The sequence below is a fragment of the Hemicordylus capensis genome, chromosome 1 (genome assembly GCF_027244095.1).
Source record: "Hemicordylus capensis ecotype Gifberg chromosome 1, rHemCap1.1.pri, whole genome shotgun sequence".
Taxonomy (NCBI): Eukaryota; Metazoa; Chordata; class Lepidosauria; order Squamata; family Cordylidae; genus Hemicordylus; species Hemicordylus capensis.
In genome coordinates, this window is record NC_069657.1 from 47,984,489 (window position 1) to 48,002,710 (window position 18,222).

Here is an 18,222-nt window from a genome sequence, read left to right on the forward strand (position 1 = left end):
CAAAGGCAGCATCGCCCGGTCTTTGCTGTGGATGTGAACAGCATCAATAGTTTCTAAGGGAGTGGAAGTCGGTTGTTTCATGTTGTGTGTGTATACTCATGATTACCTCCAGGTTTTACAGCATAATGATGCATCAGCGTTGGCTCAAGGGCTTTGTGTACCTGAGGGAGGGTCCCAAATGTAACCTTCCTTGGAGGGGTTCTCTTCAGGCGCGTAACAATGATAGGGCAAGGGGAGACAGTTGTCTGGGGGCCCCACTGCCTGGAGGGGCACCCCAGGGGCACCTCATGCGACTCCCCATTGCCCCCTGCCCAGCCCCATAGCCTCTCAGCCACTTGCCCTCTTCGCCGTCTCTCCTGCTTGTTCTGCTGGCCGCAATCGAAGCAGCAGGCAAGCTGCAAAGAGCTCCTTTTCTCCCGCCTCTCAGCTGATCGGCGGGTGGGCGGGGCTTCCACGGAGGCCTCCGTGTAGGCCGCAGTGAAGCCTGAACTCGAGTAGGGCCCAAGCAAGCCAGGAAGGAGGAGGCAGCCAGAGTGTTCTCTGCAGCAGAAGACCCCTTGCTGCCCTGCCTAACCCAGACCAGCATTTGCCAGGTAGAGTGTGAACTCCTTTTTGTGGTTACCTTTCCCGCCCCCCCCCCATATATAGGGATCCGCTTGCCATAGGGCTTGGATATGGGGGTGGGGGAGGGACTGAGAAGTCTCTGAATATTTATTTTGAAACAGCTTGGAAAATTTGCTGACTTAAAAAAAACTATCTAAAAAGTCCTATAAGTGGCTTGTTTCATGGCAGAAAATTGCAAAAACTTCTGGAACAGTATTTTATTAATTTTATTTATTCATTCATCCTATACCATAAAACCCTTCAGCATGCGGCCGTGCTGCCCGTGTCTTTTTGGGCCGTTCTGGGCATGCGCGGGAAAAGAGTGCTGGCGAGGCCCGGCGGGGCAACTGGCCCCGATGGTGGCGGCAGCCGCCACGGCGAGAGGGCCACAAGGATAGCAGAGGCAGCGGCATAGGGTCCGGACCGGCCTCAAGGAAGGGAGAGTCGGAGGGGGCGGGCGGCACTATGGGCGGCGGGGGCGGCACTCAGTCCGGACGTGGGGAGAGAAGAAACAGCGGCGGCGGCCCCGGAACGGCAGAACAAGGAGAACAGCAACAAGAACTACAATGGGCAGCAATTTCTGGGAACCAGCCGCACGATGCCCAACACAAAAAGTGACATGAAGCATGACACACAGAGCCAGATCCAACGCCCCCCGCCCGCCCGGCCACCCAGGAGCCAACACTATAAATATAAAAAATATATTGTTGCCCGCCCCCCCTTCCGTTCTAAACCGGAGCAGGAAGAACTCCCCGCCCACAGCCAAGGGCGGGGGGGGGGAGGGGGCAAGAGAGACCATACGTGGGGGGGGCACCAGGAGTTTGCTCTGCTGCCTGGTAAGCCAGTCCGAGCCTGCTACTGGGGTAAAACCTGCAAGAGGAGAAAACAGCACCTGGCGTGGTCTCTCCAAGCAGGCACAGCAGCCACAGGCAGCGACAGCCAAAGCTGGGAGCGCATGGTTGTTCCGTGCAGGAAAGGGGGCGGGGCTGTCCCTTGGCTTCCGCTCAACTCATCCTTGGGTTTGAGGGAAGTGAGAGGCTCCCAGCCCCACTTCCATCCTCTTCTCAGCAGAGCGATAGCCCCGCACGGAGGAGGAGAATCTGGTGATCACCTCCTTCCCTCCCTGTTGAGTGCTGCGCACACGTCTGCTTCAAATGCTGGCTCTCTCTCCGAACTGCTAGAAAATCGCTTTGTGTGAGTGTTAAGGGAAGCCTTTTCTCTACCCCTCCCCACCCTCCTTTGAGTTTTGTCCTCAGTGCATTAGGGGTTGCCACCAGAAATCACCTCAGATCGCGAGTACAGGAGAAATTACAAAGCACCCACTCTTTACCCCTCCACGACTGCTGGCCAGAAAAACAGACAAAAAGACGTTGAGGGGAGATGCACTGCTTAGAGCACTGCTTGCTCATCAATAAGATAAAGTTATTTTTAAAATAAGCCTTGAAAAAGGTCGAAAAAACAAAAGGGACAAAAAAACATCACCATGTAAATTGTAGTTGAACCATGACGTAACTAATTCCAAGGCCCAACACAAATTTATGAAACTTGAAGGGGAAAAAAAACTTCTCATAATAGAGAGACCATGTGGCACCAATAAAGAATATTATTTACTCAAAAAATAGCCTCATAAGTATGTAAAAACTAAATAAGGGAGAAAGAAGAGCAAAACAAGAAAAAAAGGGGGCAAGAGAGACGGAGAAGTAAGAAAGGGGGGGGGGAAGCTAGCGCCCGTTATTATAACGGGCTTAAAAATACTAGTTCATTTATAAATGCACTTATGTTCAAGTTGTTTTGCAACCCAGAAGGTCTGAGTGAGAACTGTGAAGCATGTGTGGTGCTTTTATTTTATTTTTCTTGTGTGTGAACTGCTCCCCAATAACTTGCAGGGACTTCAGGGTAAATCTGGCCAACATGTGAATGCAGCACCTCCATTCCAGAGGAGATGTGTCTTAAAGGGCTTTAAAAGCCTCCTGTGAAAAACCTCCTGCAATCAAACTTGACTGAATTTGTTCAGAATTCTGGGAAAACAAACATAGGCTCACCCTGCATGGTTGAAAGTCTCCTTTGCTAATCTGCAGCGAGGGGACCATTTTAATAATTCATCTTTCTAGTGTGTTCTAGGCATTAAAAGTAATACAAATGTATAGTACTCAATGTATATCACTATATATTGTGATGTGTTTGTGTGTGTATTCAGTGAAATGTATTTGCAGGCAGCATACTTATTTTGGAATATCAGACTTAAATCCTTGGGGGCCTGGGGTGTGCGGAGGCCCCGGACTTTGAGTGGGGGGGCCCCATTTTAAAATCTTGTCTCTGGGCCCACTCCAACCTTGCTACGCCCCTGGTTCTCTTCCTTCCTTTTTTTTTTTTTTAAAGCAGGGGCAGAAGGGAATCTTGCCACCTCTGTGGTGCTCTGATAATCTGTTACCTGAGGCAATTGTGTTACCTCGCCTCATGGAAGGGCTGCCCTTGTGCTGCACGCAGGGCGAGAGGAATGAAAAACCCAAGCTTGCACTTCTGAGAGAAGCAAGTATGTGTGTAAAAGGATTCTTATTACAAACTATTATTATTCCTAATACCAGGCTTGCTGAACTTCGGCCCCCCAGCTGTTCTTGGACTACAACTCCCATAATCCCCAGCCACAGTGGCCAACAGTCAGGGATTATGGGAATTGTAGGCCAACATCTGCAGGAGGGCCGAAGTTGGGCAACCCTACCTAATACAAATATGTATATCCCATTTTTAACAACAAAAGTTCTCAAGCGATTTACTTGGTGTGGGGAGATGGTTCCCTGTCCCCAAAGGGCTCACAATCTAACAAGAAACACCCCAGAAACAACCACTGAAAGGAAGCTGTGTTGGGGCTGGATAGGGACAGCTGCTCTCCCCTTGATAAATAGAAGAGAGCTACCACTTTAAAAGGTGCCTCCTTGCTCAGTTAACAGGGATAAAAGGTAAAATGTGAGTCTGTGTAGACTCCTGGGTGCTTTCCAGTCAGACTAGCTGGTCAGCAGCAGAAAAATGCCTCTGTTCAGGCAAGTTGCATTTGAAATGTAAACAGCAGGGGGAGCAGTCTCATGGAAACTAACAACCCAAAAAACCAGCAACCTTTTCACACCAGATTTACATCCTAGCTCTATATCGCAGCGATTAAATTTGAAACAAGGCATTGGAAATGTGAACGGCACCCTGCTGTCTGGGTAGGGACTGTGGTGTCACGACACAGGAAGTGCAGAAGCACACTTCCAAGATATTATGTGACCCCATTCCAGAGTCTAATCTGGAAAGCACCCGGGCAACCACAGAGCATGTGGTTGTATTTGGTAGAACTAGCACTGAATGAGTGAGGGACAGACTTGAAATGATATGATCATTGTTTAGTTTACATGTTATAGTATATACTCAAATGCTGCACAAAATTTAAAACAAGAACAATGCTTTGTCCAAACATGTATTCTAAAATCTAAATAAGCATTTGGTCATTTGCTCTTCCCAGAGCGGCTTCATCCCCTGAGGGGAATATCTTGCAGTGCTCACACATCAAGTCTCCCATTCAGATGCAACCAGGGCAGACCCTGCTTAGCTATGGGGACAAGTCATGCTTGCTACCACAGGACCAGCTCTCCTCTCCAATGAGGGCCACCTGTAGTTGCAGATCAGCATGGGGCAGCATCATGTGCCGAGAAGCTGGAAGTGTCTTCTCAGCACACTGTCTGGTGTGTTGACATGTGAATGGTGCTAATCTACATTCACTTGCGGGGAAATATCATGAAGCACTTTAAAATACACAATTGATTTTGGCTAAGGACTTCACCAAGGCCCCTTCCTACCATAGCACTTCATGGTGCAATTCAGATGTTTAAACTATTCCACATCTATTATCTTGGTGACCCAGCAATGCACTGTAAGTCTTATTATCCATTAAGCTGAGAGGGTTGAGGCTAGGAGAGTAATATCTGCTTGAAGACTACCTGGTTAATGGTTGGGTTCTCGTGACTTGCCAGCTCCTACTTTTGGTATGAACATACAAAACCACCTTATACGGAATCAAATCACTAGACCACCTGGCCCACTATTGTTCACACCAGCTGACAACAGCTCTCTGGGGTCTCAAAAATAGGTCTTTCTCAGCCCTGTTACCTGAGATATCTTGAAGGGGAGATGCCAGGGATGAAACCTGGGGGCATCTGCATGTTACCACTCATGCTACTGCATGCCGCCACTGGACTAGTGCTCTCTCCACTGAGTGATGGCCCACAGACTTCATATCTATATCACAATAGGTCAGTCATCTTCACTATTTTTCAAGTGTGGGCCACCTTTTCTTTTTTTGGGGGGGGGGGAGGACCACCCACTTCCACATGAGAGCCATTTCCTACTGTGCTGACCATCTGTCCGGCACTGTGCTTTTCTCGGTGCTGGCAGGGCCCTTTAAGAGAGATGGAGCCCCATCTTAAGAATTCTAGGAAGAAGGTGCTGTGAAGGGCTGCACTTCCTAGCACTCTCTGCATGCTTTCTAAGGTGGTGCAGCAGCTCGAGAGGGCTCCATTTCCCTTAAAGGTGCCCCCCACCCAGGACAGGACACAGCACAGCACTGCATGGTGCAAATGGTTATCTCTGCATGGTGCCAGGGGGACTGTGCAGAGCATTCCGCTTGGGCGGAAGCACCATACAGACCCAATCAACCATCAATCAGAGGGCCACACTTAGGGTTGATGTGGAACATAGGAACATAGGAAGCTGCCATATACTGAATCAGACCATAGGTCCATCTAGTGCAGTATTGTCTACACAGAGGAACATAGGAGCTGCCATATACTGAGTCAGACAATTGGTCTATCTATCTAGCTCAGTATTTTCTTCACAGACTGGCAGCGGCTTCTCCAAGGTTGCAGGCAGGAATCTCTCTCAGCCCTATCTTGGAGATGCCAGGGAGGGAACTTGGAACCTTCTGCTCTTCCCAGAGCAGCTCCATCCCCTGAGGGGAATATCTTATAGTGCTCACACATCAAGTCTCCCATTCATATGCAACCAGGGTGGACCCTGCTTAGCTAAGGGGACACGTCATGCTTGCTACCACAGGACCAGCTCTCCTCTCCTATATGTGGGCTGCCACTGGCCCCTGGGCCTTACAATGAAGAACACTACAATATATAGTTCAATAGATCTGGAAGGTAGGGAAGGACACAAATCGCAATTTGAAGCATATTCCTGGCACCTTTAAAACAGAGGAGAGCAGATGTGGAGGAGAGCAGATGCATACCTCCTCCTCTGCTGTTCGCCGCCACTTCCCTGTATCAGTAGCATCCACCCCCACCCCCCACCAGCTATCTTCACATATTGGTGGCACTCTCCCCTAGCTGTCCTTATGTGACACTGGCTGATCATGCAGACCATGCAAATGGTAGCTGCACATGCGTGGAGGCCATGTGTGCACCACTGTTGCACAAGGGCAGCCGAGGGAGAGCGCTGCTGGTGTGCAAAGATAGGTGGGAGGAGTGCCCCGATAGTGGAAGTGGCAGCAAGCGGTGGAGGAGCAGATATGCACCTGCTCTGCTTTGTTTTAAAGGTGTCAGGGATGTGCTACGAATTGTGCTTTGAATCACGATTCGTACACATCCCTACTGGAAGGGGTGGAGCCAAATAGAGGTTCTTCCCAGCTGGCCAAGTGGAGCGGGGTCTCATTGTCTGATCTGCCTCTGATGCAACCATTATGGAGGATAAGTGAAGTGTATAGTAATGAAGAGCATCTACTCCCATGCCAGAGTTTTCTGCACTTTGCATTATGGGGTTGTCATATGTCTCTTTGGAACTCATTGAATGTTGATTAGGTATTGTATGACTTGTAGCAAAAATTCCAATAGCTATCTGAAAAGTTATGGATTCTGGTCCCTTTTCTTCTTTACTGGGCTGGAATGTGAATCCCAAGTGCCCCTGTTTTCTTTATGGTGGAATGTTTTCCTTGCCATTGTTTTCCTCACTAATGACAAGGAATCAGCCCTACAGGAAAGGAATCTTTCCCCTACGTTTCACTGTGGATTAAAATTGGGCACAAATGTGTCCTCCAAGAACAAGTATGTTGTGTGTAGGCTTTTTTTTTTTTTGCAGGTCACTTAATTCTAAGTGGTTAAGTATCAAGGCATCCAACAAGAGTGGAAGGCAGCGATTCGATGAAAAGCCAAGATTAAGACCTCCAGTAGTCCAAAGGGATAGGAACATAAGAAGCTGCCATATTCTGTCAGACCATAGGTCCATCTAGCTCAATATTGTCTACACAGACTGGCAGCGGCTTCTCCAAGGTTGCAGGCAGGAATCTTTCTCAGCCCTATCTTAGAGATGCCAGGGAGGGAACTTGAAACCTTCTGCTCTTCCCAGAGCGGCTTCATCCCCTGAGGGGAATATCTTGCAGTGCTCACACATGTGGTCTCCCATTCAAATGCAACCAGGGTAGACCCTGCTTAGCTAAGGGGACAAGTCAGGCTTGCTACCACAAGACCAGCTCTCCTCTCCCTCGATTTTCTCTAGCAACTCTGTTGTCCAGGCAACCTGGGTTAAAAAAGAACGAAAACTTCACACAGAGAAATGTCTGACACCCTGACCTGTGTGTGACAGGAGGAATTTGGCTCAAGTAGGAGTGTCCCTCTGAATTCCACCGTACCTGCTTCTGAGTTAATGACACCTAACCTTGGTCAGTCCTGGAAGGACACTTTTTGTTCAAAAAAAAGAGAAAAGGTACACAGTGATAAGACCATTTCCTTTCTCACAGCGTCTCCTTTAATGTCAGGCCTGAAATATGAAGTCATTAGGGGATATTAAAACAGTGCTGACAAACTAATTAACAAAAGACATTACGCCGGATGGGCTCGATTTATCCTTTTTAATGGTTCTTATAAATGGGCGCCGCCAATTAAAATTAATAAAGATTTACCAGCGATTGCCTGGCATACACTGCTAAGGAGTTCCACTGAAGGTCGCCTTAAAGTCAATCTCCTCATAGCTGTAAGTTCCGCTTTCCACCCCATGCCCAGCAGGATCGCTCTTGGCTCGCTTTTTCCACAGCACTGTCTATTTCCGGGTGTTTGCCTGGATCGCCTGTTTTTGTCTGGGTTGCTTAAGAAATCCATCCATCTCTAGGCCGACTCTTGAAGCATCCTTCTCACCCCTCACTTCCTTATACCCTACTGGATCTGACACAACTTTCTAGGCAGAAATTCACCCCCTCATAGTTCTGCGGGGAACTTGCTACCGTCTCACACTGGTTTATTTGGAGTACATCCGCTGATTGTGAAAGCTGGCTGTTTTCCAAACATCTTTTGGAAAATTGTGTTCTTACACATCTGTACCAACATGGCTTGGTTGGATAGTGCCATTGGGTTCAGAAGGATGTTGAACAGGGGTGGGAGCATAGCTCCATGACTTTGGGTTCATGACATTGGGTTCCAGCTTCCGGGGGCTGGAATTCTCGGGGCTGGATTCCAGCTTCCGGGGGCTCTCCATGACATTGGGTTGAATAGTGCCATTGGGTTTAGAAGCATGTTGAACAGGGATGGGAGCATAGTCCCATGGCAGAGCCCCTGTTTTGAATGCAGAAGGCCCCAGGTTCAGTCCCTGGCATCTCCCGGAGGCTGCTTTACAGAGAGGCCTGTTACCCCGAATCTCCTTCGGGAGAGTGTGTGTGCATTCACACACCAGCCAAACTTACCCCAAAGTCCCTTCGAGATCCTTGGACCCACTCCACACACAAATCAGGTTAGAATAAGCGAATTCTAGCTTATCTCAGTGTATTTCCGGGTTTTAAAAAATGCTGGTTTTAAGCTACTTTTTCTGAAAACGCTGCAGCAAATAGGGAGAGGCACTGACGAATTATTAGCATGATAAGAAGGATACTCTTTTTACAAATGCAGATATAGCTCTTTCGAAAGCTCTCCCCCCCATCCACTGCTAGAAGGAAAACATGGAGGCATGCCATGTGAACTTGCATCAAAACAAAAGCCAAGAGCAGAAGGGAGGGGCTGCTTCCCTCAATGCCGTGAGTGTGATTCGAAGTGGCTTCGCTCAACATTTACCCTGCGGCATGAAGCCATGTGCAAATAACTCCCAGGCAGGGCTAGGAAAGACTCCTGCCTGAAACCTTGGAGAGCCACTGCCAGTCAGTACAGACAATACTGAACTAGATGGATCAATGGTCTAACTGAGTATAAGGCAGCTTCCTATGTTTAGGAATGAAATGCTCTGCTTTTTAAATTTCAATAAGCTTATAATTTAAAAAAAAAAAATTCTAGAAAATATTATAGCTATGTTGACAGTGAGTCAGATGACACTAGAGGAATTGCATGATTTCCAGTAGCTGTTAAGTGCCATTTTTACTTTTGAGATAAAAATTCAGCACAGTCTTCAGATCACTCCAGGGTAGTCCCATCATACAGCTGGAACCAAGTGCTTCTATATCATCAAATTTTGGCAGGGCCATTGCTGCCATCTTGTTTCCACAATCTAAAATTTCTTCTGCCCAGCCTAACTCTAAAACTGATTGTGGAATTCAGAATGGATTATATAATCTACTGCAACCATGAGCATGCTCTGCTACCTGCCATCTGTGTAGAGAACAAAGTTAACTATTAATTATTTTGGAATCCTATTTCTGGGAATTTGCCCCCTCCACTAAATGGATAATGCTAAGCAGGGCTAAGGAGAACTGGTCTTGTGGTAGCAAGCATGACTTTCCCCCTTAGCTAAGCAGGGTCTGCCCTGGTTGCATATGAATGGGAGACTGGAAGTGTGAGCACTGTAAGATATTCCCATCCCTAAGGGGATGGAGCCGCTCTGGGAAGAGCAGAAGGTTTCAAGTTCCCTCCCTGAATTCTCCAAGATAGGGCTGAGAGAGATTCCTGCCTGCAACCTTGGAGAAGCCGCTGCCAGTCTGTGAAGACAATACTGAGCTAGATAGACCAATTGTCTGACTCAGTATATGGCAGCTCCTATGTTCCTAAACAGGGTTCTGATAAATGCCAGAACAGAACAGTTCTGATAAATGCCAGAACTCATCTAGTGTATTACTGGGAGAGGGCAGATAAGAGGACCTTGAATAAAGCCAGAAGTCCTATTCTCTGACTCCCCCCAGTTTCAGCCAAATCATGCCCCCATAGCCTTACAGAAACAGTAGGGGGGTGGTATCTCAAAAGGTAAAGAACGTGGACTTCCCTGCAATTCAAGCATTGAATCACATTTAGATACTTGTTCCATTTAGGTGCATGCAACTCAGCACTGTGATATTCTGTTCCCTTTTGCTTTTATCATTTGCCGACTTGGTGCTAATGTTTGAATGTTTTCAATGGCTCCTTGAGAATTGCAGGCTGTTTTTTCTAAATGTGGTGCCTTTCCAAGTCCTTTAATACCTACTGACTTTGGGATGCTGTGCAACATGTTGTCTGTGCAATGTGTCGACATCTTTTGCTAGTGCGAGCTACATCCTTGTGTTAGCAGAGCAGCATATTGCTAGCACAACACTAGTCTGGATGTGCAGCTAGAATATCTTCCATCCTTCCTGTCTGCTGAATGAGGTGGCAATAGTGCCACTGCTGTTGAATTTAGTGCTGAGAAGGCACTAAATAGAAAATTAGTTTTGAAAAATCATCTAAAAACACCCTAGATGCTTGAAGGGCTAAAAGATTTATGATTAAGCATAAGTCAGTACCTGTATGCATCACTAACAACTTATTAATTATGAACCTCATTCTCTCTGTTATTTTAAAGTTACTCTGTTTTGCCTGCTGATTCCTAACCCTGGACCAAGAATGAAAGGCTCAGGCAACCTTTTCCTTGACTTTGGAAGAGACTGGCTTTATTTGAGACTGGCCTCATCAATGCTTAGCCCCATCTGGACATATTTCCAATGCCAGGGCTTTGTGATAGAATGCAGAATGTAAGTGAGGGGAGCTCTGGGTATGAGAAATAATAATAGAGTGCTCTTGAGTATGTGCAGAGTGTGTTTTTTTTAATCACCAATGAGTAACAACCTGGCTTGATCACATTGTTCTTTTAGATGCCAGGTAAAGACCTTTTTGTTCACCCAGGCCTTTTAAATTCTGATTTTCAGAACTGATTTGATTTTTAACTAATTTTAAAATGAATTTTTAAACTGCTTTGTATTGTATTTTCTTTTCTCCCTTTTTGTCTGTTATGATGTAATGTCTTATTACTTAATGTTTTAACTGTGTGTTTTAATCCTGTGTTGTGAGCCGCCCAGAGAACAATTTGTTGTGCCAAGGAAAACAAAGTTGTTTTTTATTATTATTATTATTATTATTATTATTATTATTATTATTATTAATAATAATAAATTAACTAACCAGTCCCCATGCATATTGTGAAGTCAGGATTAAGGCTTCCTGGCCAGATTAGCTAGAGTGAGCCAGACAATGTGCTTGTTCACACACCCATTTGGGGGTGGCTAGAAAGTCAGGGGAACTCCTACCCGGAGGCGTTCTTACCCTCGGACCTTTGGGCCCTGGAAAGCGGCGAGAAGGACAAGTGTACCCTCCCCTGCTCTTAAAGTGGCACCCCCATCACCTTCGCTCTGCCGCACCGCAGTTCCGTGCACATCCCTAGTAATGGGTGGGCACTTCTGTACTATTTCCTGCTCAAAGATTCTCTCCCGCAGACACCCCATCCCAGCCCGTATATTTCTGTTGCAATGGATCCATGGCAAGGTTCTAGTTTGGCCCTTAAACAAAGGCATTCGACATCAGACACCCAAGTATCCCTGTCCCTCCCCACCACCCCCAGCTCTGCAATGTAGGCTCATGTACAGTACATTAATCGTGCCCTCCCTAATTCCTGCATCATGATAAATCTCCCACTGTCCTATTATTTGGCTAATTGCTGTGGATTATATGGCAGTCAGGTGCTCTTTGGCAGGAAGAGATAAATGGAGGACATTTCCCTTGTTTTGATTTCATTTGCTAATTGCTGTGTGGAGAAGTGGTTATGTTAATTCATCCCCTCTCCCTGTTAGATAACAAGCTCTTGTTTCTCACAAGCTGGGAAGGGAGTGGAAGAACAAGAGCCCCTGAACGATGCCGTTCAGTCATCTGTTCATGTTGTGCTTGCAGGTCTCCTTGAAGGCTGCGTGGTTTTCATTTTAAGACCAGCTCTGCATTGTGTTACTATTGTGTTATATCCTTATTCTCTAAATCGTAGCTCCAAAGGGCCCTGATCCAGATCAGAGGGAGGGTGGCATGGGGAGACCATGTGTACCCACCATGGTCTTGATCCAGATCAGCCTTCTTCCCTCCTACTTGCTTCAAGGGAAGCTCTCATGGGCGCCTATTTAAAGAATAAAAGTCAGGGTCAAACGTGCGATTAAGGTAACACATTGTTTTGTGTTTGTTTGTTTGTTTGTTTTGCCACCAAAATATCACCCCAAAACACTTATCCCTAGGCAGTTTTACCTTAGGATGCAGTGGACAGAAGTGTTGGACACAAGTAGAATTCTGCATATAGGCTCAGTTTCATTTTATGCCATTAAGAGCAGCTTGGGTTATACTAGTAGTGGATATACCTTTAGCCCTCCAATTAGTAGCCAGTTGCTATTCTTGTGAATCTAACTTAGTGTTGTTTTCCATCCTATTGACATGACATTCTATGACTCTTTCAAAGGATCGGACCTGACAAATTTCAGACTGATGGAATAAGGGCTCCCATTTCCCAGGCAATTTAAAAGGTAAACTGTTTCACTGCCTTCTTCCCTCCTACGCTGCAAGCTTTAAGCGACCTGTACACAGTGCACAGACTATTCTAAGGTTCCTCAGCTCTCCAATAAAAACTAATGGAAATTAATTGAAACAAAATGGATGTCATTGGTTTCATTCATTTTGATTTTTCATTCATTTTCAAAACAAAACAAATGGGACACATTCATTTTCATTCACATTTAATTTAAAAATGAATGTGCATGCCTAGTGTGTGTGATGGCTGCAAGCAATTCTGCACTTTCTAGCTACTTAAGAGTAAAGTATCTTGGAATCTGGACCAGGATACTCAGTATTGCCTACGGGTTCACATTCAAACAGCCCAGTTCTGGGATCCATCCCATTAGTGTGAAGATAGCATAGTGGTTAGCGTGTTGGACTAGGACTGGGAAGACCCAAGTTTGAATCTCCATTCAACCATTAAACTCATGGAAAAACCTATATTGGGCAGCAGCGATATAGGAAGATGCTGAAAGGCATCATCTCATACTGCGAGGTAGATGGCAATAATAAACCCCAATAATAAACCAAGAAAACCACATGGCTCTGTGGTTGCCAGGAGTCAAAACTGACTTGACGGCACACTTCACCTTTACGCTCCTAAACATGACTACTTTTGTGGAGAGCATACTCCAGAACACAGTGAAGGCAACAATGGGTACTGAATTAAATGGCAAAAGAAAATACTGTTTTCTGTGGCAGAAGTGCCTGACCTGCTTAGAGTCTTAGAGTTATGTGCATTGTCAGGGCCACCTTTTGCTCCACAACACATACAATACATTTGAATTTCTGATGAAGTTGTGAGGTTCACACATGCCTAAGGAAGAGGCCTGGGATATCTCGCTCTTATGCCAAGCACTGTACTTGCTGGTAACAACCTGTCCCTCAGGGTGACCTTCCAGATCTCCTGATCTTTTAATTAGTAGGAACTGATAAGGGGAAGGTGACTGCCACAGATAGTGTAAAGGCAATGACACTGAGCCTTGCATCGAGATTGTAGAAGTCTAGGCAGCGCTCAGGTATTAGATATCTTTAAGTCTCGGTGACATTCTCCAGTATTCGGCAACTATTTATTTATTTATTTAAAACATTTTTATACTGCTTTGGTAAAAATTCATTTCTACAAGATGGTCCACAATGAACAAGCAATCCCATTATAAAAGAGAGAAAAGCAACAAAGAGCCAGCAGCAGAATAAAACATCAGTCTATCTAGCAATTTTTTATATTGCCTATAACCAGCTCTCAAGGCAGCTCACAGCTAATTTTTAAAAAAGCTATGAACTTAAAAATCAACTGTTAAAACAGATAAACATATTATAATTTAAAATCAGGTTTTAAAAAGCAGCTGAAAGCCTGACTGAACAGGTGTGTCTTCATTGCTCTTTTGAAGGCCCTCAGAGATGATGCAGCTCTTACTTTTATACCACAAGAAGAACCAAAAAGATCCCCCACCAAACTGTCCAGTGAGGAAGAAAGGAATAACCAGATAGAGAGTTACTATGCTGGAAAATGTATTCAGTATAGATCAGTTAATGAATATAGATAGAACAATTGTATTTTCAACACACACAAGAACCAATGGAATCCATAGTAGAAATAAACATAGATAAGAGTCCACAAACTGTATATCAAAATAAAGCAATGGAGCCCATGAGGTGAAAATATGAGTGAAGAAGTCCATATACTACGGTGACCAGGTGACCTCTGTTTCAAGATAGTCCTTTATCACGTGCCAGTGGACATGGATCTTGTCAATTGACACCAGTCAGCGTACTCAAATGTCTTGATCTTCTGAGAAATGAAACTCAGTCATTATATAAACCTTTAACATATTTCAAGAAGCATACCTCCCCAAGGGGTTAGAGCAATGGAGACCACCTCAGGGTCTCAATTGCTCCATTTTGATATATAGTTTGTGGACTCTATGCTCTGCCTAAACCACTTCCACTTGTGGAGAGCTAAACCACTTCCTAAATTCCGGCTTCCCACAACGAGTACCTGTATCTTGTTTGGATTCAATTTCATAGGAACATAGGAACATGGGAAGTTGCTATATACTGAGTCAGACCATAGGTCTATCTAGCTCAGTATTGTCTACACAAACTGGCAGCGGCTTCTCCAAGGTTGCAGGCAGGAATCTCTCTCAGCCCTATCTTGGAGATGCCAGGGAGGGAACTTGGAACCTTCTGCTCTTCCCAAAGCGGCTCCATCCCCTGAGGGGAATATCTTACAGTGCTCACATGTCAAGTCTCCTACACATATACAACCAGGGAGGACCCTGCTTAGCTAAGGGGACAAGTCATGCTTGCTACCACAAGACCAGCTCTCCTCTCTGCAGACCAAATCTTACTGATTCCAAGCAAATGAACCTCCTCTGATGATTAATTGGTGGCGGGGTTCATAATGAAGAAGGCATTCTCTTAGACACCTTGGGCCCAAGTCATTTAGGACTTTATAGGTAATAACCAACATTTTGTATTTTGCCATGAATACATTGGCTTACTTACTGTGTAACAGCATGTCAGTATAGCAAGTTGCACAAATGCAAAATGTCCACAAAATTTATACATGAGGGCAAGCCCATTTGAAATAATGGGTTTACTCTTGTACAACATTGGTGCAACTTGCCTGCCTGCAATGTTATTAGGCCGACATAATATTGCACATTATGCCAGCTCATAAAACCTGCTTGAATGTTTTCCCCCTCAAATATTCAAACCAGCGATTGAACCTGGGACCTTCTGCATGCAAAGAAGATACTCTGCCACTGAGCTATGGCCTCATCCCCATCCTCTGTGCACTGGGCACGAAGGTGGTCTCAGGGATTAGCAGGGGGTCCTCGCAGCCTCCCAACCCTGCCGACCGCTGACTTTGACCCTGCAGAAAGTTCTGGGTGATAAATATTAAGTCTGAATGTGATAAATGGTAACACATATGTCAGCTCAACTCACATGGTCCCAAGAGGGGCTAACAAAAGCAAGCCTTCAGTCCATAATACCACTCACAAAAGATCATTTAAACAAATTAACCTGGCTACCAAACACATTTTTAAAATGCAACATGGAAATGAGCAATACCCTCAGCCAAAGGCCACAAAGGTTGCGGTCATTGATTTTTCTCTCCATGGGCCATCGTCTTGTGGGAATACTAACCGCCACGTCCCAAGCCACATTCCAGATGAGGGAGTTTGCAAATGCACTTAATCAATCTAAAGCTATTGATTGTGTTTTTCAGGAACAAATAAAGAAAGGCCAACAAGGTGGTGGGGCTGGATGTACTTTCCCTGCTCCTCCAAAGGGCCTGGGGAAGAGACCCACCACCACCATTGAATCTGTTACAGGTAGGATTCAGGGAGTGATGAATTCATCTCTCCCTGCTCTGTGCATCATAATAAGGGATAAATGAAATGCCTTGCCTCCTTGGTTCACACAAATGATACACATGCCCCAGGGAGAGAGGATTTCTTCCATGTGGCAGCTGACAACTGTCCAAAATGGAGTACATGCAATGGGCCAAAAGAAAAAAGAAAAGAAAAGAAAGGTCAGCACTGTACAGTAATAGCAAATCCACATCAATCACTAGCGAAAAAATGTGGTGGTCTGTATTTAACAATTAAAGTCAGCCATTATGGTGAATATGATGGTGGCCAAAGAATGGTCCGTATCTTGCAAGTATAAAGTACCTTTTACTTTAGCGCTACCACTGGTTTTCTCAATGGCCCTGCTGCTTCTGGGACTTCAGCAGCCGTGGGACTTCAGCAGCTTTACTCCCCTGTCAGTAAAGGCCTGAGGCAGGCTTTGCCCTCGTGATAACAGTGGCTGACATGATGCACAGTACTAATGCCCTCATCCTAACAGTGGCTGACATGATGCACAGTAGTTATGGGAACAGAAACATCGGCACTACCAATGATGAAGACCCAGACCCAGAAGCGTGGGGCTGCTGAAAGAAGTGCTGGTAGCACTACAAGCGCTACTGTATTTATTTTCATTTGCAAAAATTGGAAAAAATACAGGAGTGCTTTAGTGAGAACACTGCTGGTTTTCTCAGTGGCCCTGCTGCTTCTAAGACTTCAGCAGTGGTTATGGTGCCAGTATCTTCTGTACCTGTAAGTACTGTGCATCAGCCAGTGTTCCCTAAGTGCAGTATTTTTTAATTTTGCTTATAGATATGTATGTATGTATGTATGTATACATGTATGTATCTCTCTTATACCTGTTCCCCAAGACCTGGAGACATTATAATCCTTATGGATGGACAACTAGAGTGTCTTCAGGGGAGTGGGAAGCACCAGGAAGCTTGGAGTGACCTGCAGACACATACATTTTCAAAAAAATCTGGACTGCTTTGTGTTTTTTTGTGTTACTGTTTTATATAGGCTTTTAAATAGAGATATATTATTTTTATATTTAATATTTTAATTGTACATTGTTTTAATTATATTGTAAAGCGCTTTGGGATTTTTAAAATAAAAGTAATGGTTACAATAAATAAATAAACTGGACTCAAGAAGATTAACTCAGGTTGGATACCTAGAGTGCAAAACCACTAAACAGGAATTCATCCCAAAGTGTGATTGTATTTCCCAATGCCTCAGTAGGCACTATGGCTTTCTTATACACCACAAAGACTCTGCTTAAAAGGTATTGTTACTACTCCTTAAAGAGGTTTGGGGTGTTTCTTTTTGATCAGCTGGTTTTCCACTGTGCTTTCAAACCTAACATATGATGAAATGAGTCCCTTCTCCTGGAAGCTAATAAATAACAACAATTACAATAAAATATATCACAGATTAGTCTTAAATTGACATCATTTTCTTTAAATCCTTCCTAAGGAATTTTCAGTTGTAGCTCAGGGGTACGGAGTGGGATCAGGGGGAGGACCACCCACAAGAGTGGTCTGCTCTGGAGCATTACCCATCATCACCACACAGGAAGAATCTCTCCTATGACTGGATTGAATAATGCTTCAGATGGACAGTTCTTCTCATGGGTAATGCCATAGAGTGCATGCTTGCATCCAAGGGGAATGGGCGGGGCCCCCATTCCCCTAGTAATTTGTACAAAAAATAGAGCGAAGCCACTCAAGAATTCTAGGGGCTACTTTTCAACCCAGATCCCGGGTATCACTCCCCTGGCATGTGTTATGTTTGTTGGGAAACAACCAGGTTGCCTAGTTTATGGTGCCACTGGGACTCAATGTGCTTGTGCAAATACTTCTCCATCACTTTATACTTTAGTGTGGAGACCTCTCCGCAAAGTGCCCATCTTGTCATCCAATCTCCCTTTCCTGCAGATTGCCAAAGGGGGGAACATGGGACAAAGAGGAGAGTGGGCATCCCCCAATGCAGCTTTCCCCTTTGACATGCTTTGAAGCTTGGGATGCAGCAATGTAGTATCCATGTTGCCAGGCTGGAGGAGTGTGGAGACGGGTGCGGGGGGCAAGTGCTCAGAGAGGCAGCCAGCGAGAAGCATTTCAGGCATAGAGCTGTTGCATTTCTGGGCTGGTTTAAGCCGCCCTCTCTATGGTTTCAGTAGCCACAGCACAAATCCCCGGTTATGACAGTGGCAGAATTCGTTTGGCACAATGGAGCCTCCAAACCTGAGTACGAGCAGTGAAACTCACTACAAACCCAAGGTTCAATTCACGGTTTGGGGAGTGGAACTGCGGGGAGGTTTTGGGAGTGAAACCTTTGGGGTGTGGAACCTGCTGATGTGCTGACACCTTGCTACAGAGCTTGCTGGGATGTGGCCTCTGTGGAACCCTAAAACCAGAGGTTGCCCAGCCCGGGTTGTAAGATTGTTTGCAGGAGGGTTCCTGGGTTCAGGGATTATTAACCTCAGGTTCATCAACCTGCAGTTTGGC

At 45.4% G+C, this 18,222-nt stretch overlaps 1 long non-coding RNA gene across 3 annotated transcripts; it reads left to right on the forward strand.

The window, feature by feature from the left end:
- The first annotated feature begins 330 nt into the window (after nucleotides 1–330).
- On the forward strand, nucleotides 331–16,850 carry LOC128340178 (uncharacterized). 3 transcript variants are annotated; one of them, XR_008313508.1, is made up of 5 exons: nucleotides 1,496–1,797; nucleotides 10,360–10,528; nucleotides 12,265–12,328; nucleotides 15,592–15,697; nucleotides 16,585–16,850. It is a non-coding gene; the product is annotated as an uncharacterized LOC128340178 (long non-coding RNA). The 3 variants fall into 3 exon arrangements; XR_008313507.1 differs by lacking the exons at nucleotides 1,496–1,797; nucleotides 15,592–15,697; nucleotides 16,585–16,850 and adding an exon at nucleotides 331–593 and having other exon boundaries at nucleotides 12,265–12,433; XR_008313506.1 differs by lacking the exons at nucleotides 15,592–15,697; nucleotides 16,585–16,850 and having other exon boundaries at nucleotides 12,265–12,433.
- The last annotated feature ends 1,372 nt before the right edge of the window (nucleotides 16,851–18,222 follow it).